At 49.8% G+C, this 24142-nt stretch overlaps 2 pseudogenes across 2 annotated transcripts; both read right to left on the bottom strand.

Annotated features, from left to right (window-relative positions):
* Nucleotides 1–89: 89 nt before the first annotated feature.
* On the bottom strand, nucleotides 90–11626 carry LOC309797443 (dipeptidase 2-like; annotated as a pseudogene). Its single transcript has 9 exons — nucleotides 11577–11626; nucleotides 11081–11250; nucleotides 10700–10819; nucleotides 10335–10476; nucleotides 9964–10033; nucleotides 9667–9843; nucleotides 9207–9287; nucleotides 4305–4327; nucleotides 90–252 (listed from the first exon to the last, which is right to left on the bottom strand). The product of its transcript is annotated as a dipeptidase 2-like (transcript).
* A 1689-nt stretch (nucleotides 11627–13315) lies between these two features.
* LOC309797442 (dipeptidase 2-like) lies at nucleotides 13316–24018 on the bottom strand (annotated as a pseudogene). The gene is made up of 9 exons: nucleotides 23894–24018; nucleotides 23606–23789; nucleotides 23110–23279; nucleotides 22729–22848; nucleotides 22364–22505; nucleotides 21993–22062; nucleotides 21696–21872; nucleotides 21232–21316; nucleotides 13316–13599 (listed from the first exon to the last, which is right to left on the bottom strand). The product of its transcript is annotated as a dipeptidase 2-like (transcript).
* Between the last annotated feature and the right edge of the window lie 124 nt (nucleotides 24019–24142).

Below are 24142 nucleotides of genomic sequence, written 5' to 3'. Positions count from 1 at the left end.
CCCACTGCTCCGAGGGGGCGCCCTAGGTTGCTCTCCCCGGCCTGTAACCTTCCTGTCCAAGCTGGGGTGCTTCTCTCAGAGGGCCACCTTCAGCCCGAGGCCTCCCGGGAGCACACCTCATCCCCATCTGCCTGCAGCCGGCCCCGCCCACCCTGAGGGCTGCGTGCCAGTGCCTCTGTGGCCACAAGTGCTCTGGGCTCCCGGTTTCCCGGGACTGGGCCATGAGGGCTTGTGTGGGGGAAGAGATAGTTTCTGGAAATGGGGGGGTGGGGGGTAACCATGTGAGCTCTGGTTTCAGGAAGGGGTCCTCTGCCCCCGACCTTCTCTCTCCACCTACTTGACTCCCCAACCTGCATGACCATTCTCTGGGGACTTCAACTAGCGCCTGGGAACTATCAGGAACCTCCCCCACTTCTGTCAGCCAGCCTCAGGAAAGAGCGCCCTCAGGAGTCGCTACACCTCCCCAGGGCCTGAATAGAGGGACTTTGGGGATGTGAACTGAACGACCTTCTGGGGAGAGTCAGCGACCCTTTTACTCAACAGAGCAGGAAGCCAGTCAGCAGGCTATTTGAGTGGAAGGAAATGAAGTGATTTCCATGGCAGCAGAGTCCCCACCGCAGCAATCTTCCTCCCAGAGCTGCTGGCTGACCTTCTGGCCAGGATCCCTCCTACCTCAGCGTGGAAGGCCCGGCCTCGTGGAGAAGTATAGGTTCTGAGGAAAGACCTGGCACCTGGGTTCTGCTGCTACACTTGCCTTATCTCGTGGCCCTTGTGGCTCTAGCTTTCCCAGAAACCTCAAGGGCTTAAGTGCCTGTGCTTACTCAGAGGCTGCACGCCATTCCCCATTGCCAGCCTCAGGCCCTCCCCCTAGCTGCCTCCTCTAGAGACCCCCTCTCCTCAACACACACACACACACACACTCACTCACTCACTCACTCTCTCTCTCTCTCTCTCTCTGGGGATGTGCCTTCTCACAGAAGCTCAACCACAGAGATGCTTTAGGGACTGTGCCCAAACTCCTTCATCCCCAGCCTCTCAAGTTTTTGCTGTGATCCCTGGCACCCCCTGGAGCTGTTCCACCTTTGGAACCTTTCCCAGGTGGCAGGAGTGCCTAGCACAGGGCTAGTGACCTAAGTCTGAGCACTGGCGACCCTAGAAATGTGTTACACACAAACATTTTATTGAGCAGTAAGGGACCCCACTGGGGACAGAAAGGGCTGGCAGTAAAGGAGCATGTGAACCTCGGGGCAGGGTGCATGCTGCTTGACTCTCCATCCTGTTCTTGCTTCAGGGAGCAGGTCCACCATGCTCCAATCGCCGGTTTTTGGGTCTGGAGCAGCCCAGCTCTTCGTCCGAACTTTCTGAAGAGTGCTTTCGTTTGGGCGCACGTCTGGGGACTGGCTTCACTGCTTCCACCTTTGCTGGTGGGGCCAAAGGAACATCCCCGTAGGCCCGGTAGCCACCAACCAGGCAGTATGTCTCCCCATGCCAGCCCAACTGCGTTTCTCCACACCCTCGGTAGAGGACATGGTAGTGCCCGGGTGTGGGAGGACAAACGGGAGCCACTGCTGCTGCAAAGAAAATCAGAACTGATCAGTCACTTGTGCTGTGCACAGTCTCCTGCCACAATTTCCCCCTCTCATGTCTCTCCCAGTTTCTGGCTGAAGACCTTTAATCTACTTGACATCCAAAACACAGCCTTGGCCCATCACCTCTATGAGTCCCTAGAGAAGGGACACTGGCTGCAAAAGCAATCCCTAGCGCCTACGGCTGCAGCAGATGAGGAAGTCTCTTCACCGTTTCCAGGGAAAACAGTAGAACCCGAAAGAAATTGCACTCATGATCCTCTCCATCTCTCCCTTCCACAACAGAGAAAACATTTCTTGCAGTCTGTCACTTCTGAGGCTTTAATGGAAATGTCTTTCAAGTTTTGGAAAGAAATAATCTAATACAAATTTGTTAAGAACCCCTCTCACCTTGGCAACCCCTCTTGGGCCCCAGTTATACCGCCTGTTTCAACCACACTGAACTCTAGCCCTCTGGTACTTTTATCTAGATTAGAACAAGGCTGAATACTGAGGCAGAGTGATCAGGAGACTCAGAACCGGGGTCTGGGTACCAAGTCTAGGCTCACATCAACGCAGCCTCCTGGGACACCATCTCCTCAGCCCTCCCGTCTCATTAGCACTTCATCACCCCCCCCTTCATTCTTCCGGTCTTCCCATCAATATGGCACCACCCTGTCCCCGAGTACTCAGCAACTCAGTATGGGATGTGTCTGAGAGGACCGATAGAGATGTCTGCATGACAGCACAGAGGTGCCTGGGTTTGAAGGTGTGCTTCTAATTGTGGCCCTGTTCCTCAAACTGCTCCATTTACCGTTTGCCAACAAAAATGCACTTGTCTTTTGCTAAGAGGCCATTCAGGAAAGGGTCTGAATGGAAGCATCCTGTAGCCCAAAGGGGAAGGCTACATTATAAAGCTTAGAACCGTCCTGCACACTTGTCCAGGGATGACCTTTCACTTGTCCTCAGCAGTGAGCCCTGTGGGTCCCTGAAGGTGTCCCAGGTCACTGGTATTACTTACATGTGGGAGTGTGCTCAGTTGTACATAGTTGGCAGGCCCCACAAAAACATGTGCCAGCCAGGTGAGGTGGATTGTATCCCATACCTCCTGTGGAGGTGGCCGGTCTGGGTGTACCTGCTGCACTGCCCAGCCAGGGAACAGAGCACAGGGTTGAGTATATATAGCCTATGAAGTCAGACATTGTCTCTGATAGTCAGAGAAACTTCCCTACCAGTCCTCCACCAGATACGAATCTGTTTGGTTGTCAGTTACCATGGAATCTGTTACCGTGGAATCTGTGAGAAGGCCTGTGAGGGCATCACTACCCAGTGAGGTCATATATGGAACCTGTGACTTGAGGGGCAGGCTTCAGGAGGAGGGGCAGTTTTTTGGAGGAGAACAGGGTAGAGGCAGAGGTACTCTGCCTGGCCCCTCACAGCTGGGCCTCCCCACCAATGCCGTAGTCTAGTAGACACCCCAGGTGGGGCGTGCTGGTGGTCTGGCACAGCCCCAGGGGCCACAGGAGGGCAAGAGAGACCCACATTCTGTGATTGGCTTGAGAGGCAAGATTAAGGTAAGAGACAGCTAGGTTGTATGGCACTTAGCCTAAGAGGCAGAGATTTGTGTGGACAGGGGAATCAGGGAAGGCTCCTTTGCAGTGGGCCTGAAGGACAAGTGAGATTTGGACCCATGGGGAAGAGAGGGAAGACATTCCAGTTTGGAAGAATAAAAGCAAAGACACACTCTTCTCGACCTTGTCCTGCCCCCAATATAAATTCATCGCACCCTGAAATTTTTACAACTGAGGACTTAAAGAAACCAAGAGGTTAAGGGGCCTTTGCAGTGGTACACAGGTAGTGGAGAGGTGTTCTGCTCAATGGTTAGGTTCATGTCGGGGCTCCGGGTTTACAGCTGATAGGAATATGAGGACAAGCTCCTGCCATTTCAAACATTTCCAAGTGATACTGAGAGAGATGTTAAAGGTGCAAAATGCGGGTGCTGAATGACCTCACAAAGTGGGAATGGTGGGCCCATTTGAACATGAAATTGAAAACAAATTCATGACAAAAGGACATAATACAAAATGACAACATAATCACTCCAGGCCCCTCTCCCCTAGAAGTAAAAGTCATTAGAATCCTCTGTCTCTCCACCATGAAAGGATGAGATAAAGACTCAGCAGCAGCCCCCGTGAGAAACATGGTCAACAGTGTGAAGAGGTGTTACTCAGACGATTTGGTCCGCCTCAGAGAAGGAAAGAGACAACTCTGCCCTTAGCCTGATCAGGCCCACAGGAAGCAAGCACATTTGGGGCAGCCTCTGATAGTGTGGCAATGAGAGAGAACTTTCTTTAGGAGGGGGACTCCCTGTTGCCCGACCCCCACCCTGAAAAAGCAAAGATGGGACATTCGTTTAATGGGGCTGTTGCAGAGGCGTTGTTCCCAGGAGGTAGAGACTGCTTCGACTACCATTTTAGAGGTTGGGCCACCGTGGTTGAGAAGCACAGCACCTTCTCTTCCTAAACTGCTTGAATCAGCGGGTACACGTTAGGACAGACGAAGTCAGGCCTCATTGGAGCGGACTGCCTTTGGGAGTGGTAGAATGTAAACTGTGAAAGGGAATGCTCTGGAGGAGGTTTGTCATGGCAGGTGGGCCAGCATGAGACCATTCAGATTCTCCACGGCTCCAGAGATTACTTGACTGGGAGCATCCCTGTGATGTGGCGGGGGGACTCCTACCTTAACAGGACCTGGCTGGGCATCTGGGGAAGGCGGAATAAACGGTTTATTAACTTACGAGAGCGAGAGACTCACAAAAGCACCGAGAAAGACTTGTACCTGGATTCTTGAGCCAACCCTAAGAAAACTTATCTAGATCTGGAGTAGGGCTCGGGAGGCTGCACTTTTAAGCTTCCTGGGCAGTCCCACCACAGTGGTCCATGGATAGAGTGACCAAATTATTGTGAGTTCTTGGTTGCTTTGGGGAGTCAAAGTGGGCAATATTAAAAACTGCAGCAGGCATACGTATAAACAGGGAATATTCAAGGCAAACAGAGGTGTATAGTTATTCTGTGCATGAATCAGGTTTGGGAAAAGCTAGCCTGGTGGTTAAAGAACACAACCCTTATGACAGACAGACCAGATTCTGTCCTACTTACTTGTGTGATTTTTGACCAAGTTCTTTTATCCTTCTGACTGTTTCTTCATATGGAAAAGAGCGATGGCTGTACATTTAGCACAATATTCTCTTTTGGCAAAAGTTGCTCTGGGTCCATTTGTGTTCTCCGCAACTGAATCCTTTCCAGTGTGCAAGCATTTTTAAGTTGTTTGGTGAAGTATTACATGGGACTTTCAACTGTTCATTACTTTGGGCAAAGCTTATGTAGTGCTGCAGAGACTAGAACCCATGCAGAGGTAGTGAGAGGATGTTATAAGCTTATTCTGCCGGTTGATACAAAAGTTTAACCTTTTCTCCTCTTCCTCCACCTGCCGCCAAGACATGAGAAAGAAGGCAGAGCCTGGAAATGCACACCAGGCAATACTTCTGTGTCAGTTTGCCTTTTATTCCTCTGCCAGTACTTCCCAGAGAGATTTCACCAAAAGTGCCTAAGCTTGCCATGGCCATTGTTGTGAAGGAAGTTTCTCTCTATTGCTAGTCACATCCCCTTTTCCTTCTCCTGGGGACTTAATGGATGTTTGGGGGCAGGAACTAAAATTTAAACTAAAAGGTAAAAAACAAAAAAACAAAAAACAAAACAAAAGAAAAAACAAGTGTTCTTTTTGTAACATCTTTATTGGAGTATAATGGCTTTACAATGGTGTGTTAGTTTCTGCTTTATACCAAAGTGAATCAGTTATACATAAGTTCCTATATCTTTCCCTCTTGCATCTCCCTCACTCCCACCCTCCCTATCCCACCCCTCTAGGTGGTCACAAAGCACCGAGCTGATCTCTCTGTGCTATGCGGCTGCTTCCCACTAGCTATCCATTTTACGTTTGGTAGTGTACATATGTCCATGCCACTCTCTCACTTTGTCATGGCTTACCCTTCGCCCTCCCCATATCCCCAAGTCCATTCTCTAGTAGGTCTGTGTCTTTATTCCTGTCTTACCCCTAGGTTCTTCATGACATTTTTTTTCTTAAATTCCATATATATATATGTGTTAGCATACGGTATTTGTCTTTGTCTTTCTGACTTCCTTCACTCTGTATGACAGACTCTAGGTCCATCCGCCTCATTACAAATAGCTCAATTTCGTTTCTTTTTATGGCTGAGTAATATTCCACTGAATATGTGTGTCACATCTTCTTTATCCATTCATCTGATGATGGACACTGAGGTTGTTTCCATCTCCTGGCTATTGTAAATAGAGCTGCAATGAACATTTTGGTACATGACTCCTTTTGAATTCTGGTTTTCTCAGGGTATAGGCCCAGTAGTGGGATTGCTGGGTCATATGGTAGTTCTATTTGTAGTTTTTTTAAGGAACCTCCATACTGCTCTCCCTAGTGGCTGTACCAATTTCCACTCCCACCAACAGTGTAGGAGCGTTCCGTTTTCTCCACATCCTCTCCAGCATTTATTGTTTGTAGATTTTTTGATGATGGCCATTCTGACCGGTGTGAGGTGATACCTCCTTGTAGTGTTGATTTGCATTTCTCTCATAATTCGTGATGTTGAGCATCTTTTCACGTGTTTGTTGGCCATCTTTGGAGAAATGTCTGTTTAGGTCTTCCGTCCATTGTTTCATTGGGTTGTTTTTTTTGATATTGATCTGCATGAGTTGCTTATATAGTTTACAAATTTATTTATGTTTATATTTTTTGGAGATGAATCCCTTGTCAGTTGCTTCGTTTGCAACTATTTTCTCCCATTCTGAGGGTTGTCAGAGTCCAGAGTCTTGAGTGTTCCCCCAGTATCCAACTTGGACAAGTGTACAAATAGTGGTGGTCTAAATGATGTAGAGAGATGAATAGTGGAAGTTAAGTATTGAAGGTAAAATTAATCGTTCAGTAACATCACATAATTAATTTTAAGTGTCCATGTTATACTTGGGCAGAGTTGTTCAGTTGGCAATTAGTTAAGTTTGTAAGAGACTCAGGAGAGAGAGATGTAAGTTTTAGGTCAAGATCTGTGATATATATGGTGGCTGGAATCACAAGAGTAGATGAGACCATCTATCAAGGGCAGAAGAGAGCTTCTGAGAAATACACATCTCTTGGCAGAGGGCAGAGTGAGAGTGCCCAGTGAAAGAGATAAGGATGTCCAGAGGCAGGAGGAAGAAGTAGCAGGTTAAGATGCTACTGTTGTGAAGGTGAAAGATTTTTCTGAGATGCCAAGTTTGATCAACAAAATCAACTATTGCTGAAAGGTGACAGAATGACCAAACAATATTCACTCAGTTTAATCACAAACTAAATGTTGGTGAATGCAATTCCAGTGCAGATAAGTAAGAAGAAAAGAGCAAAATTGTGTGAGTCACGAGGTACATAAAGATAAGAAAATACAGACAATGAGAATAAATACAAGTTTTGATAAACTGCACTGTGAAATTAGGAAGAGAGAAAAGGTAACTAGAGAATTACTTGGCATCAAGCAAGAGTAATTTTTAATGGGAGGGAGGCAGCTTTTTAATGGGAGGGGGCCAAAATACAATCGCTAAAGAGGAAAACCTTAACAATACCAATGAGGTGGGAAAATGAATGGAAGATACTGAGGAAGTGAGACTAGGTATTTATACACTATGTCGAAAAGCTCTTCTTGGACGTAAAGAGAAGAAGGTAGTTTGGGGTGTTTTTGCTTTATAGTCTGTGTTTTCTCTGTGAAATAAAAGTTTGATGGGAGGTGATGTCACCTCGAGATAGCACTCATCAAATATCCTATGTGCTTATCTACATTTTTCATCCTCCTTTGTAGTTCAACTGTTTTCCTTTGATTCGTTGTGGCCAGTGGCAAAGAAGCAGAATCAAGTGTATCACTTCTGAGCTGAGGTCATTAGGAGCCAGTGTCCCTCTTGTCTGGTCCTCTGCTATTGTGACATGGGAGGTCAAATAGTCCAGATGGGTGGCTGCAAGATGGATCAGGACCATGTGATCTGTAAGGGCTTTACTCAGTAGAGAAATAACGTACTCGTATTTTCCACTGAGATTCCTGTGTTCAATAGATCTGCCTATGAGAGCTCAGAGAGCATAGCGAAGGCTGAAATGACAAAGAGGGAGAGATGTTGGTAACAGATGGAAGGCGCCTGGCAGATAATATATTAAATGGTAAACAAAGCTGCTGGAGTAAGAGAGAGAGTATATAAGAGATGAGAAGAAGGCCAACTGTATGTAGTATCTGACGCTAAGGAGTGAGGAGAGAAACAACTGAAAATTAAAAATAAAAAGAATGATCAGAAAGAAGCTAGGTGGTATGCCAACAGAAATCATAAGATTGCTATAAAACATAAAGGAAGGTAGTTTTAAAAGAAGCACCATCTAATGGAGTCAGTTGTTTCCCAAAGGCAAAATGCTATGGGAACTGAAAATAAAGCATCTGATTGGATGGCTAAACTTTTATGAACAAAAGTGGAACCACTTCAGGAAAGTCATGGGAGAAGACGCTGTGTTACAGTGGGGAGAGTAATCAATATATTGTGAGGAAAGGTGCCTTCATTTGCAAGAAATGCCAATTAAGAAGTGAAGACAGCATTTAAAGGGAAGGGATAATGTAAGAAAATTAAAAAAAAAATTTAAGGAAACTTGAATAACTCGTAGACAAAGAGGGAGGTATTAGTGAAAGACTGAAAATCAGAGAAAGCTATCTTAAGTTGTTGTTATGGACTGAATTGTGTCCCCCGAAAAATTATATGTTGAAGCCCCTCCTAAGTTGACTGTAGAAGATAGGAGATAGGTCCTTTAGGGAGGTAACTGAAGTTAACTGAAGTCATAAGGGTGAGGTAATAATCTGACAGGGACTGATGGTGTCCTTATAAGAAGGGGAATAGATTCCAGAGATCTCTCTCCCTCTGCTCGTAGAGGAAAGGCCGTGTGAGGACACTGCAAGAAGACAGCCGTCAGCAAGCCAGGAAGATTGTTCTCACCAGAAACCAATTCTTATGGTATTCAGTACCTTAATCTTGGACTTCCACCCTCCAGAACTGTGAGAAAATAAATTTCTGCTGTGGAAGTCGTTCAGTCTATAGTATTTCACTATAACAGCCCAACCAGACTAATACATATCTTTATGTACACTGCAATATACAGAAGCTAAACAATGATTGTGAGCCTGAGATTACATCTTGAACAGAAGTGTAATGATGCTTGTGGTACTCACAACTTCACGAATTTTGTCAGAAAGATGTGAAAAAAAGTCAGTCAACCAACGGTTCTGATAGTGGATATTTTCTTTATGTGTTTGACATAAAGCAGTGTCTGACAGCCTCCCTGATACCCATCCGTATCGCAGTTTTGATTCTGTGGCTCCAGTTCCACATGGCACCAAGGTGCTGTGTACTGTCCATTCTTGGGTTTTTGGGTGCTGTACCTATTGCCAATAGGTGGGTCAAACCACTGGGGCTCTTCTGAAGTCCTCCCTAAATTTGGACCCAGCTTCAGCTCCAAATCCGAGTTTTCAGAGAGCCCAGGGTGAGGCTCGCCTGCCACAGTAGACACGTTGGCTAACGGGTTGCACTGCAGCACCCACTCGGACAAGGGCACCATCACGATGCCACCGTTCTTCTTCTGTAGGGGCGGACCCGTGGCCAGTCAGCTTGGCCCCCAGCACAGCCAGCTGCCTGTTCACTCTCTCGGCCCCTGTGAGGAAGGTGTTCAGCCCTGGCTGTGAGGTCAGAGTCATCTCCTCTCTGGGTTTGTGTGAATGGAGGAGCCGCAGCCCTGGTCTGGGTGGTGTGTTGGCCCTGGGTTTCCGGGTTTGGAGGAGTATCTTACCACCTAGACCCCCACCTAGGGCTGAAGAGTTCAGGGGCTGTGGACCGTGGGTTTTGGGGGCAGAAGATATTTAACCTGGCGTTTGAGGAAATGGAGGGAGAAGAGGCTCAGGTTCAAGGGCTCCTGGTTTGAATCTCTTGCTTTAGGTTTGAGGGCCAGGGCAGTCTCTCACCAGAAGCTGCAGGATATCATCAGGAACATTGCGAGTGTTCTTGCACATACCCCGGGCAGCTGAGTGGGAGAAGATGACAGGTGCCTGTGACACTTGTAGGGCTCGCCGTGCCGCAGCATCCGAGACATGGGCCAAGTCCACCATCATGCCCAGGCGGTTCATTTCTGCCACCACCTTCTGCAGGGACAGGATGGGGAGAGGGCATGAGGGCTGCATTTATCTTGTGTGTATTTATCTGTAGGGAACAGGCAGGGCTGTACATTCATGTGGGGCAGGGTATGGAAGCCGGGTCCTTACCTCGCCAAAGCTGGTGAGCCGACTGACATTGCTGTAGAAGGGGTGGATACCCTTTGCTGAGCTCTGTGCTCTGCAGGATGGCCAGGAGGCAGTCTGACTGGTGGCCATGACTTGGCTACAAGAGCGTAGAAAGAGGTTGTGTCGAACCGTCTACACCTGCAACTCCCTGATGCAAGAGGAGGGACCCAAACTGGGCTGTGCCTGGCAGTAGGAGGGCCCTTCTGGGGATTCAGTCTTGTTCTGCAAACCTCCATTCCCCTCCCAACCCCAGGTTCAGGGCTGGATCCCAGGGATAAACTTGCTTTGGGCCCCAGCGTGATCTTGGGCAGATCCCTGCCTCACTGGGCCCTTACCATCTGCACTGTGCTCACCAGGGCGTGTTGCAGGTGTGGGTGAGTGTCACGTAGCGCACACCCAGCGCATAGAAGGTACGCAAGATGGAGAGGCTCCTGTCCAGTGAGTGGCCGCCCTCCACACCAATGAGGCTAGCCAACTTCCGGGTATTGTTGAGAGCTGGGGGCAGGTAGGTCAGATGATCATTTTCAGAGGCAGGGGTAGCTAACTGAAGTCCCTAACACCTACCACGACCAGTCTCTTTACCATTTTGTTTTGTTTTTTTGGCCGTGCCACGCAGCATGAGGGCTCTTAGTTCCCCCACCGGGGATCCAACCCGAGGCCCCTGCAGTGGAAGCGTGGAGTCTTCACCTCTGGACTACCAGGGAAGTCCCCCGGCTACCTTTAACTGAGGTCACAAGCTCCAGCTCAGAATAGGAGGCACACATGGGGCAGATGAGGTGAACTTGCTCCAGGGTGAGGCGCACAGCATCGCGTTCGTGGGTCCGGCATGGGACGTAGGCTCACCAGAACTGAGGGAAGGCAAGGGCTTAGTTTGGGCTTTGGAGCTCCTTGGGCTTCTCATAGCCTCCTCAGCTGGCACAACACTCAGTGTGCCCAGAAGTCCCATGTAATGCGTTGCTTTTTCTGTGGTACTTGGATGCCCGTCAGGTTGGCTCACTGTGACCCCTGTTCCCCCAGCATCCATGGCATGGCACTTTCTAGGTCACTATGGTAACTTAGTTCCAATGTGACTAACCTGTGGTCTCTGAGGCCCCCAAACTGCCCCACATTCCCCAGCAGCCATGGTGGCACCTTGTGTGTCCCTGGGCACCCACGAGATCATTTTTCAGCCTGTCCACGCTGGTCTGGCCATGGCTGAAATTGCGCAGATTAACATCCTGTAGCCCGTGGTGGTAAAACTGCCTCAGGACCAGGGGCATGTCGTTGTGGCTGGAGGGAGGTCAAGGCAAATAGGTGGGCTCCTTAGGTCTTGGGATGAGGCAGGACACATTGCCTGGCCTGGGCCAGCCTGTGGGTCCCCCACCTCCCACTGTCACACAGACTATACTAGGAGCAGCTGAGGCCTGGGCTGAGGGGTTCCCACCAGGGAGGGGATGACAGAGAAGGGGAAGGGCATCCATAGATGATGGAGAGGACATCCAGGGGTGGTGGGAGGGAGCCTCCCCACTAGCTCTGCATGCTCCGGACCTCCTGCCCTGCCCGGGGCCAGGCTAGGCCCCCAGCGGCCCCCAGCAGCCGGCACACACTGCAGCCACCCGTCCACAAGCGGGAAGTCCCGCATCAGGGCCCGCGTGCGCTCCCGCGGACTTGGGGTTCTGGAGGTGCCCGGCGTGGTCTTCACGGGTAACCGGCCGCAGCAGCAGACCCAGCAGGAGCAGCAGACACAGCAGAGGCCGCTGGCTGAGTGCGCGGGGACCATCGAGGCGGGCAGAGGCGGGTCTGAGAGGGGCGGGCAGTGGGGTTCTGCCTGTCGACACAGGGCACCCAGCGTCGCGGCCTCGCGAGGGGGGCGGTTTGAGGGAGGGGATACAGAGTCTCAGGACCCTCGCAGAGAGCCGCGATCCGGGAAGCCCAGAAGCCACAGGGCAGCAGTGCCCTCCCGCCCCCTGCTCACAGGCAGCTCCTGCGGGCTAAGCTGGCCTCTGCGGAGAGCCCACTCGCCTCCCATCGTGGGTTCCCTCCACCCCTGCCCCTCTTCCCACTCCCACTGCTCCGAGGGGGCGCCCTAGGTTGCTCTCCCCGGCCTGTAACCTTCCTGTCCAAGCTGGGGTGCTTCTCTCAGAGGGCCACCTTCAGCCCGAGGCCTCCCGGGAGCACACCTCATCCCCATCTGCCTGCAGCCGGCCCCACCCACCCTGAGGGCTGCGTGCCAGTGCCTCTGTGGCCACAAGTGCTCTGGGCTCCCGGTTTCCCGGGACTGGGCCATGAGGGCTTGTGTGGGGGAAGAGATAGTTTCTGGAAATGGGGGGGTGGGGGGTAACCATGTGAGCTCTGGATTCAGGAAGGGGTCCTCTGCCCCCGATCTTCTCTCTCCACCTACTTGACTCCCCAACCTGCATGACCATTCTCTGGGGACTTCAACTAGCGCCTGGGAACTATCAGGAACCTCCCCCACTTCTGTCAGCCAGCCTCAGGAAAGAGCGCCCTCAGGAGTCGCTACACCTCCCCAGGGCCTGAATAGAGGGACTTTGGGGATGTGAACTGAACGACCTTCTGGGGAGAGTCAGCGACCCTTTTACTCAACAGAGCAGGAAGCCAGTCAGCAGGCTATTTGAGTGGAAGGAAATGAAGTGATTTCCATGGCAGCAGAGTCCCCACCGCAGCAATCTTCCTCCCAGAGCTGCTGGCTGACCTTCTGGCCAGGATCCCTCCTACCTCAGCGTGGAAGGCCCGGCCTCGTGGAGAAGTATAGGTTCTGAGGAAAGACCTGGCACCTGGGTTCTGCTGCTACACTTGCCTTATCTCGTGGCCCTTGTGGCTCTAGCTTTCCCAGAAACCTCAAGGGCTTAAGTGCCTGTGCTTACTCAGAGGCTGCACGCCATTCCCCATTGCCAGCCTCAGGCCCTCCCCCTAGCTGCCTCCTCTAGAGACCCCCTCTCCTCAACACACACACACACACACACACACTCACTCACTCACTCACTCTCTCTCTCTCTCTCTCTCTGGGGATGTGCCTTCTCACAGAAGCTCAACCACAGAGATGCTTTAGGGACTGTGCCCAAACTCCTTCATCCCCAGCCTCTCAAGTTTTTGCTGTGATCCCTGGCACCCCCTGGAGCTGTTCCACCTTTGGAACCTTTCCCAGGTGGCAGGAGTGCCTAGCACAGGGCTAGTGACCTAAGTCTGAGCACTGGCGACCCTAGAAATGTGTTACACACAAACATTTTATTGAGCAGTAAGGGACCCCACTGGGGACAGAAAGGGCTGGCAGTAAAGGAGCATGTGAACCTCGGGGCAGGGTGCATGCTGCTTGACTCTCCATCCTGTTCTTGCTTCAGGGAGCAGGTCCACCATGCTCCAATCGCCGGTTTTTGGGTCTGGAGCAGCCCAGCTCTTCGTCCGAACTTTCTGAAGAGTGCTTTCGTTTGGGCGCACGTCTGGGGACTGGCTTCACTGCTTCCACCTTTGCTGGTGGGGCCAAAGGAACATCCCCGTAGGCCCGGTAGCCACCAACCAGGCAGTATGTCTCCCCATGCCAGCCCAACTGCGTTTCTCCACACCCTCGGTAGAGGACATGGTAGTGCCCGGGTGTGGGAGGACAAACGGGAGCCACTGCTGCTGCAAAGAAAATCAGAACTGATCAGTCACTTGTGCTGTGCACAGTCTCCTGCCACAATTTCCCCCTCTCATGTCTCTCCCAGTTTCTGGCTGAAGACCTTTAATCTACTTGACATCCAAAACACAGCCTTGGCCCATCACCTCTATGAGTCCCTAGAGAAGGGACACTGGCTGCAAAAGCAATCCCTAGCGCCTACGGCTGCAGCAGATGAGGAAGTCTCTTCACCGTTTCCAGGGAAAACAGTAGAACCCGAAAGAAATTGCACTCATGATCCTCTCCATCTCTCCCTTCCACAACAGAGAAAACATTTCTTGCAGTCTGTCACTTCTGAGGCTTTAATGGAAATGTCTTTCAAGTTTTGGAAAGAAATAATCTAATACAAATTTGTTAAGAACCCCTCTCACCTTGGCAACCCCTCTTGGGCCCCAGTTATACCGCCTGTTTCAACCACACTGAACTCTAGCCCTCTGGTACTTTTATCTAGATTAGAACAAGGCTGAATACTGAGGCAGAGTGATCAGGAGACTCAGAACCGGGGTCTGGGTACCAAGTCTAGGCTCACATCAACGCAGCCTCCTGGGACACCATCTCCTCAGCCCTCCCGTCTCATTAGCACTTCATCACCCCCCCCTTCATTCTTCCGGTCTTCCCATCAATATGGCACCACCCTGTCCCCGAGTACTCAGCAACTCAGTATGGGATGTGTCTGAGAGGACCGATAGAGATGTCTGCATGACAGCACAGAGGTGCCTGGGTTTGAAGGTGTGCTTCTAATTGTGGCCCTGTTCCTCAAACTGCTCCATTTACCGTTTGCCAACAAAAATGCACTTGTCTTTTGCTAAGAGGCCATTCAGGAAAGGGTCTGAATGGAAGCATCCTGTAGCCCAAAGGGGAAGGCTACATTATAAAGCTTAGAACCGTCCTGCACACTTGTCCAGGGATGACCTTTCACTTGTCCTCAGCAGTGAGCCCTGTGGGTCCCTGAAGGTGTCCCAGGTCACTGGTATTACTTACATGTGGGAGTGTGCTCAGTTGTACATAGTTGGCAGGCCCCACAAAAACATGTGCCAGCCAGGTGAGGTGGATTGTATCCCATACCTCCTGTGGAGGTGGCCGGTCTGGGTGTACCTGCTGCACTGCCCAGCCAGGGAACAGAGCACAGGGTTGAGTATATATAGCCTATGAAGTCAGACATTGTCTCTGATAGTCAGAGAAACTTCCCTACCAGTCCTCCACCAGATACGAATCTGTTTGGTTGTCAGTTACCATGGAATCTGTTACCGTGGAATCTGTGAGAAGGCCTGTGAGGGCATCACTACCCACTGAGGTCATATATGGAACCTGTGACTTGAGGGGCAGGCTTCAGGAGGAGGGGCAGTTTTTTGGAGGAGAACAGGGTAGAGGCAGAGGTACTCTGCCTGGCCCCTCACAGCTGGGCCTCCCCACCAATGCCGTAGTCTAGTAGACACCCCAGGTGGGGCGTGCTGGTGGTCTGGCACAGCCCCAGGGGCCACAGGAGGGCAAGAGAGACCCACATTCTGTGATTGGCTTGAGAGGCAAGATTAAGGTAAGAGACAGCTAGGTTGTATGGCACTTAGCCTAAGAGGCAGAGATTTGTGTGGACAGGGGAATCAGGGAAGGCTCCTTTGCAGTGGGCCTGAAGGACAAGTGAGATTTGGACCCATGGGGAAGAGAGGGAAGACATTCCAGTTTGGAAGAATAAAAGCAAAGACACACTCTTCTCGACCTTGTCCTGCCCCCAATATAAATTCATCGCACCCTGAAATTTTTACAACTGAGGACTTAAAGAAACCAAGAGGTTAAGGGGCCTTTGCAGTGGTACACAGGTAGTGGAGAGGTGTTCTGCTCAATGGTTAGGTTCATGTCGGGGCTCCGGGTTTACAGCTGATAGGAATATGAGGACAAGCTCCTGCCATTTCAAACATTTCCAAGTGATACTGAGAGAGATGTTAAAGGTGCAAAATGCGGGTGCTGAATGACCTCACAAAGTGGGAATGGTGGGCCCATTTGAACATGAAATTGAAAACAAATTCATGACAAAAGGACATAATACAAAATGACAACATAATCACTCCAGGCCCCTCTCCCCTAGAAGTAAAAGTCATTAGAATCCTCTGTCTCTCCACCATGAAAGGATGAGATAAAGACTCAGCAGCAGCCCCCGTGAGAAACATGGTCAACAGTGTGAAGAGGTGTTACTCAGACGATTTGGTCCGCCTCAGAGAAGGAAAGAGACAACTCTGCCCTTAGCCTGATCAGGCCCACAGGAAGCAAGCACATTTGGGGCAGCCTCTGATAGTGTGGCAATGAGAGAGAACCTTCTTTAGGAGGGGGACTCCCTGTTGCCCGACCCCCACCCTGAAAAAGCAAAGATGGGACATTCGTTTAATGGGGCTGTTGCAGAGGCGTTGTTCCCAGGAGGTAGAGACTGCTTCGACTACCATTTTAGAGGTTGGGCCACCGTGGTTGAGAAGCACAGCACCTTCTCTTCCTAAACTGCTTGAATCAGCGGGTACACGTTAGGACAGACGAAGTCAGGCCTCATTGGAGCGGACTGCCTTTGGGAGTGGTAGAATGTAAACTGTGAAAGGGAATGCTCTGGAGGAGGTTTGTCATGGCAGGTGGGCCAGCATGAGACCATTCAGATTCTCCACGGCTCCAGAGATTACTTGACTGGGAGCATCCCTGTGATGTGGCGGGGGGACTCCTACCTTAACAGGACCTGGCTGGGCATCTGGGGAAGGCGGAATAAACGGTTTATTAACTTACGAGAGCGAGAGACTCACAAAAGCACCGAGAAAGACTTGTACCTGGATTCTTGAGCCAACCCTAAGAAAACTTATCTAGATCTGGAGTAGGGCTCGGGAGGCTGCACTTTTAAGCTTCCTGGGCAGTCCCACCACAGTGGTCCATGGATAGAGTGACCAAATTATTGTGAGTTCTTGGTTGCTTTGGGGAGTCAAAGTGGGCAATATTAAAAACTGCAGCAGGCATACGTATAAACAGGGAATATTCAAGGCAAACAGAGGTGTATAGTTATTCTGTGCATGAATCAGGTTTGGGAAAAGCTAGCCTGGTGGTTAAAGAACACAACCCTTATGACAGACAGACCAGATTCTGTCCTACTTACTTGTGTGATTTTTGACCAAGTTCTTTTATCCTTCTGACTGTTTCTTCATATGGAAAAGAGCGATGGCTGTACATTTAGCACAATATTCTCTTTTGGCAAAAGTTGCTCTGGGTCCATTTGTGTTCTCCGCAACTGAATCCTTTCCAGTGTGCAAGCATTTTTAAGTTGTTTGGTGAAGTATTACATTGGACTTTCAACTGTTCATTACTTTGGGCAAAGCTTATGTAGTGCTGCAGAGACTAGAACCCATGCAGAGGTAGTGAGAGGATGTTATAAGCTTATTCTGCCGGTTGATACAAAAGTTTAACCTTTTCTCCTCTTCCTCCACCTGCCGCCAAGACATGAGAAAGAAGGCAGAGCCTGGAAATGCACACCAGGCAATACTTCTGTGTCAGTTTGCCTTTTATTCCTCTGCCAGTACTTCCCAGAGAGATTTCACCAAAAGTGCCTAAGCTTGCCATGGCCATTGTTGTGAAGGAAGTTTCTCTCTATTGCTAGTCACATCCCCTTTTCCTTCTCCTGGGGACTTAATGGATGTTTGGGGGCAGGAACTAAAATTTAAACTAAAAGGTAAAAAACAAAAAAACAAAAAACAAAACAAAAGAAAAAACAAGTGTTCTTTTTGTAACATCTTTATTGGAGTATAATGGCTTTACAATGGTGTGTTAGTTTCTGCTTTATACCAAAGTGAATCAGTTATACATAAGTTCCTATATCTTTCCCTCTTGCATCTCCCTCACTCCCACCCTCCCTATCCCACCCCTCTAGGTGGTCACAAAGCACCGAGCTGATCTCTCTGTGCTATGCGGCTGCTTCCCACTAGCTATCCATTTTACGTTTGGTAGTGTACATATGTCCATGCCACTCTCTCACTTTGTCATGGCTTACCCTTCGCCCTCCCCATATCCCCAAGTCCATTCTCTAGTAGGTCTGTGTCTTTATTCCTGTCTTACCCCTAGGTTCTTCATGACATTTTTTTTCTTAAATTCCATATATATATATGTGTTAGCATACGGTATTTGTCTTTGTCTTTCTGACTTCCTTCACTCTGTATGACAGACTCTAGGTCCATCCGCCTCATTACAAATAGCTCAATTTCGTTTCTTTTTATGGCTGAGTAATATTCCACTGAATATGTGTGTCACATCTTCTTTATCCATTCATCTGACGATGGACACTGAGGTTGTTTCCATCTCCTGGCTATTGTAAATAGAGCTGCAATGAACATTTTGGTACATGACTCCTTTTGAATTCTGGTTTTCTCAGGGTATAGGCCCAGTAGTGGGATTGCTGGGTCATATGGTAGTTCTATTTGTAGTTTTTTTAAGGAACCTCCATACTGCTCTCCCTAGTGGCTGTACCAATTTCCACTCCCACCAACAGTGTAGGAGCGTTCCGTTTTCTCCACATCCTCTCCAGCATTTATTGTTTGTAGATTTTTTGATGATGGCCATTCTGACCGGTGTGAGGTGATACCTCCTTGTAGTGTTGATTTGCATTTCTCTCATAATTCGTGATGTTGAGCATCTTTTCACGTGTTTGTTGGCCATCTTTGGAGAAATGTCTGTTTAGGTCTTCCGTCCATTGTTTCATTGGGTTGTTTTTTTTGATATTGATCTGCATGAGTTGCTTATATAGTTTACAAATTTATTTATGTTTATATTTTTTGGAGATGAATCCCTTGTCAGTTGCTTCGTTTGCAACTATTTTCTCCCATTCTGAGGGTTGTCAGAGTCCAGAGTCTTGAGTGTTCCCCCAGTATCCAACTTGGACAAGTGTACAAATAGTGGTGGTCTAAATGATGTAGAGAGATGAATAGTGGAAGTTAAGTATTGAAGGTAAAATTAATCGTTCAGTAACATCACATAATTAATTTTAAGTGTCCATGTTATACTTGGGCAGAGTTGTTCAGTTGGCAATTAGTTAAGTTTGTAAGAGACTCAGGAGAGAGAGATGTAAGTTTTAGGTCAAGATCTGTGATATATATGGTGGCTGGAATCACAAGAGTAGATGAGACCATCTATCAAGGGCAGAAGAGAGCTTCTGAGAAATACACATCTCTTGGCAGAGGGCAGAGTGAGAGTGCCCAGTGAAAGAGATAAGGATGTCCAGAGGCAGGAGGAAGAAGTAGCAGGTTAAGATGCTACTGTTGTGAAGGTGAAAGATTTTTCTGAGATGCCAAGTTTGATCAACAAAATCAACTATTGCTGAAAGGTGACAGAATGACCAAACAATATTCACTCAGTTTAATCACAAACTAAATGTTGGTGAATGCAATTCCAGTGCAGATAAGTAAGAAGAAAAGAGCAAAATTGTGTGAGTCACGAGGTACATAAAGATAAGAAAATACAGACAATGAGAATAAATACAAGTTTTGATAAACTGCACTGTGAAATTAGGAAGAGAGAAAAGGTAACTAGAGAATTACTTGGCATCAAGCAAGAGTAATTTTTAATGGGAGGGAGGCAGCTTTTTAATGGGAGGGGGCCAAAATACAATCGCTAAAGAGGAAAACCTTAACAATACCAATGAGGTGGGAAAATGAATGGAAGATACTGAGGAAGTGAGACTAGGTATTTATACACTATGTCGAAAAGCTCTTCTTGGACGTAAAGAGAAGAAGGTAGTTTGGGGTGTTTTTGCTTTATAGTCTGTGTTTTCTCTGTGAAATAAAAGTTTGATGGGAGGTGATGTCACCTCGAGATAGCACTCATCAAATATCCTATGTGCTTATCTACATTTTTCATCCTCCTTTGTAGTTCAACTGTTTTCCTTTGATTCGTTGTGGCCAGTGGCAAAGAAGCAGAATCAAGTGTATCACTTCTGAGCTGAGGTCATTAGGAGCCAGTGTCCCTCTTGTCTGGTCCTCTGCTATTGTGACATGGGAGGTCAAATAGTCCAGATGAGGTGGCTGCAAGATGGATCAGGACCATGTGATCTGTAAGGGCTTTACTCAGTAGAGAAATAACGTACTCGTATTTTCCACTGAGATTCCTGTGTTCAATAGATCTGCCTGTGAGAGCTCAGAGAGCATAGCGAAGGCTGAAATGACAAAGAGGGAGAGATGTTGGTAACAGATGGAAGGCGCCTGGCAGATAATATATTAAATGGTAAACAAAGCTGCTGGAGTAAGAGAGAGAGTATATAAGAGATGAGAAGAAGGCCAACTGTATGTAGTATCTGACGCTAAGGAGTGAGGAGAGAAACAACTGAAAACTAAAAATAAAAAGAATGATCAGAAAGAAGCTAGGTGGTATGCCAACAGAAATCATAAGATTGCTATAAAACATAAAGGAAGGTAGTTTTAAAAGAAGCACCATCTAATGGAGTCAGTTGTTTCCCAAAGGCAAAATGCTATGGGAACTGAAAATAAAGCGTCTGATTGGATGGCTAAACTTTTATGAACAAAAGTGGAACCACTTCAGGAAAGTCATGGGAGAAGACGCTGTGTTACAGTGGGGAGAGTAATCAATATATTGTGAGGAAAGGTGCCTTCATTTGCAAGAAATGCCAATTAAGAAGTGAAGACAGCATTTAAAGGGAAGGGATAATGTAAGAAAATTAAAAAAAAAATTTAAGGAAACTTGAATAACTCGTAGACAAAGAGGGAGGTATTAGTGAAAGACTGAAAATCAGAGAAAGCTATCTTAAGTTGTTGTTATGGACTGAATTGTGTCCCCCGAAAAATTATATGTTGAAGCCCCTCCTAAGTTGACTGTAGAAGATAGGAGATAGGTCCTTTAGGGAGGTAACTGAAGTTAACTGAAGTCATAAGGGTGAGGTAATAATCTGACAGGGACTGATGGTGTCCTTATAAGAAGGGGAATAGATTCCAGAGATCTCTCTCCCTCTGCTCGTAGAGGAAAGGCCGTGTGAGGACACTGCAAGAAGACAGCCGTCAGCAAGCCAGGAAGATTGTTCTCACCAGAAACCAATTCTTATGGTATTCAGTACCTTAATCTTGGACTTCCACCCTCCAGAACTGTGAGAAAATAAATTTCTGCTGTGGAAGTCGTTCAGTCTATAGTATTTCACTATAACAGCCCAACCAGACTAATACAGACCTTTATGTACACTGCAATATACAGAAGCTAAACAGTGATTGTGAGCCTGAGATTACATCTTGAACAGAAGTGTAATGACGCTTGTGGTACTCACAACTTCACGAATTTTGTCAGAAAGATGTGAAAAAAAGTCAGTCAACCAACGGTTCTGATAGTGGATATTTTCTTTATGTGTTTGACATAAAGCAGTGTCTGACAGCCTCCCTGATACCCATCCGTATCGCAGTTTTGATTCTGTGGCTCCAGTTCCACATGGCACCAAGGTGCTGTGTACTGTCCATTCTTGGGTTTTTGGGTGCTGTACCTATTGCCAATAGGTGGGTCAAACCACTGGGGCTCTTCTGAAGTCCTCCCTAAATTTGGACCCAGCTTCAGCTCCAAATCCGAGTTTTCAGAGAGCCCAGGGTGAGGCTCGCCTGCCACAGTAGACACGTTGGCTAACGGGTTGCACTGCAGCACCCACTCGGACAAGGGCACCATCACGATGCCACCGTTCTTCTTCTGTAGGGGCGGACCCGTGGCCAGTCAGCTTGGCCCCCAGCACAGCCAGCTGCCTGTTCACTCTCTCGGCCCCTGTGAGGAAGGTGTTCAGCCCTGGCTGTGAGGTCAGAGTCATCTCCTCTCTGGGTTTGTGTGAATGGAGGAGCCGCAGCCCTGGTCTGGGTGGTGTGTTGGCCCTGGGTTTCCGGGTTTGGAGGAGTATCTTACCACCTAGACCCCCACCTAGGGCTGAAGAGTTCAGGGGCTGTGGACCGTGGGTTTTGGGGGCAGAAGATATTTAACCTGGCGTTTGAGGAAATGGAGGGAGAAGAGGCTCAGGTTCAAGGGCTCCTGGTTTGAATCTCTTGCTTTAGGTTTGAGGGCCAGGGCAGTCTCTCACCAGAAGCTGCAGGATATCATCAGGAACATTGCGAGTGTTCTTGCACATACCCCGGGCAGCTGAGTGGGAGAAGATGACAGGTGCCTGTGACACTTGTAGGGCTCGCCGTGCCGCAGCATCCGAGACATGGGCCAAGTCCACCATCATGCCCAGGCGGTTCATTTCTGCCACCACCTTCTGCAGGGACAGGATGGGGAGAGGGCATGAGGGCTGCATTTATCTTGTGTGTATTTATCTGTAGGGAACAGGCAGGGCTGTACATTCATGTGGGGCAGGGTATGGAAGCCGGGTCCCTACCTCGCCAAAGCTGGTGAGCCGACTGACATTGCTGTAGAAGGGGTGGATACCCTTTGCTGAGCTCTGTGCTCTGCAGGATGGCCAGGAGGCAGTCTGACTGGTGGCCATGACTTGGCTACAAGAGCGTAGAAAGAGGTTGTGTCGAACCGTCTACACCTGCAACTCCCTGATGCAAGAGGAGGGACCCAAACTGGGCTGTGCCTGGCAGTAGGAGGGCCCTTCTGGGGATTCAGTCTTGTTCTGCAAACCTCCATTCCCCTCCCAACCCCAGGTTCAGGGCTGGATCCCAGGGATAAACTTGCTTTGGGCCCCAGCGTGATCTTGGGCAGATCCCTGCCTCACTGGGCCCTTACCATCTGCACTGTGCTCACCAGGGCGTGTTGCAGGTGTGGGTGAGTGTCACGTAGCGCACACCCAGCGCATAGAAGGTACGCAAGATGGAGAGGCTCCTGTCCAGTGAGTGGCCGCCCTCCACACCAATGAGGCTAGCCAACTTCCGGGTATTGTTGAGAGCTGGGGGCAGGTAGGTCAGATGATCATTTTCAGAGGCAGGGGTAGCTAACTGAAGTCCCTAACACCTACCACGACCAGTCTCTTTACCATTTTGTTTTGTTTTTTTGGCCGTGCCACGCAGCATGAGGGCTCTTAGTTCCCCCACCGGGGATCCAACCCGAGGCCCCTGCAGTGGAAGCGTGGAGTCTTCACCTCTGGACTACCAGGGAAGTCCCCCGGCTACCTTTAACTGAGGTCACAAGCTCCAGCTCAGAATAGGAGGCACACATGGGGCAGATGAGGTGAACTTGCTCCAGGGTGAGGCGCACAGCATCGCGTTCGTGGGTCCGGCATGGGACGCAGGCTCACCAGAACTGAGGGAAGGCAAGGGCTTAGTTTGGGCTTTGGAGCTCCTTGGGCTTCTCATAGCCTCCTCAGCTGGCACAACACTCAGTGTGCCCAGAAGTCCCATGTAATGCGTTGCTTTTCCTGTGGTACATGGATGCCCGTCAGGTTGGCTCACTGTGACCCCTGTTCCCCCAGCATCCATGGCATGGCACTTTCTAGGTCACTATGGTAACTTAGTTCCAATGTGACTAACCTGTGGTCTCTGAGGCCCCCAAACTGCCCCACATTCCCCAGCAGCCATGGTGGCACCTTGTGTGTCCCTGGGCACCCACGAGATCATTTTTCAGCCTGTCCACGCTGGTCTGGCCATGGCTGAAATTGCGCAGATTAACATCCTGTAGCCCGTGGTGGTAAAACTGCCTCAGGACCAGGGGCATGTCGTTGTGGCTGGAGGGAGGTCAAGGCAAATAGGTGGGCTCCTTAGGTCTTGGGATGAGGCAGGACACATTGCCTGGCCTGGGCCAGCCTGTGGGTCCCCCACCTCCCACTGTCACACAGACTATACTAGGAGCAGCTGAGGCCTGGGCTGAGGGGTTCCCACCAGGGAGGGGATGACAGAGAAGGGGAAGGGCATCCATAGATGATGGAGAGGACATCCAGGGGTGGTGGGAGGGAGCCTCCCCACTAGCTCTGCATGCTCCGGACCTCCTGCCCTGCCCGGGGCCAGGCTAGGCCCCCAGCGGCCCCCAGCAGCCGGCACACACTGCAGCCACCCGTCCACAAGCGGGAAGTCCCGCATCAGGGCCCGCGTGCGCTCCCGCGGACTTGGGGTTCTGGAGGTGCCCGGCGTGGTCTTCACGGGTAACCGGCCGCAGCAGCAGACCCAGCAGGAGCAGCAGACACAGCAGAGGCCGCTGGCTGAGTGCGCGGGGACCATCGAGGCGGGCAGAGGCGGGTCTGAGAGGGGCGGGCAGTGGGGTTCTGCCTGTCGACACAGGGCACCCAGCGTCGCGGCCTCGCGAGGGGGGCGGTTTGAGGGAGGGGATACAGAGTCTCAGGACCCTCGCAGAGAGCCGCGATCCGGCAAGCCCAGAAGCCACAGGGCAGCAGTGCCCTCCCGCCCCCTGCTCACAGGCAGCTCCTGCGGGCTAAGCTGGCCTCTGCGGAGAGCCCACTCGCCTCCCATCGTGGGTTCCCTCCACCCCTGCCCCTCTTCCCACTCCCACTGCTCCGAGGGGGCGCCCTAGGTTGCTCTCCCCGGCCTGTAACCTTCCTGTCCAAGCTGGGGTGCTTCTCTCAGAGGGCCACCT

The sequence above is a fragment of the Mesoplodon mirus genome, assembly GCF_964341445.2.
Source record: "Mesoplodon mirus genome assembly, contig: HAP1_SCAFFOLD_530, whole genome shotgun sequence".
Classification (NCBI taxonomy): Eukaryota; Metazoa; Chordata; class Mammalia; order Artiodactyla; family Ziphiidae; genus Mesoplodon; species Mesoplodon mirus.
Note: the sequence above shows the minus strand (reverse complement) of the source record. Positions and strands in the feature narration are given on the sequence as shown.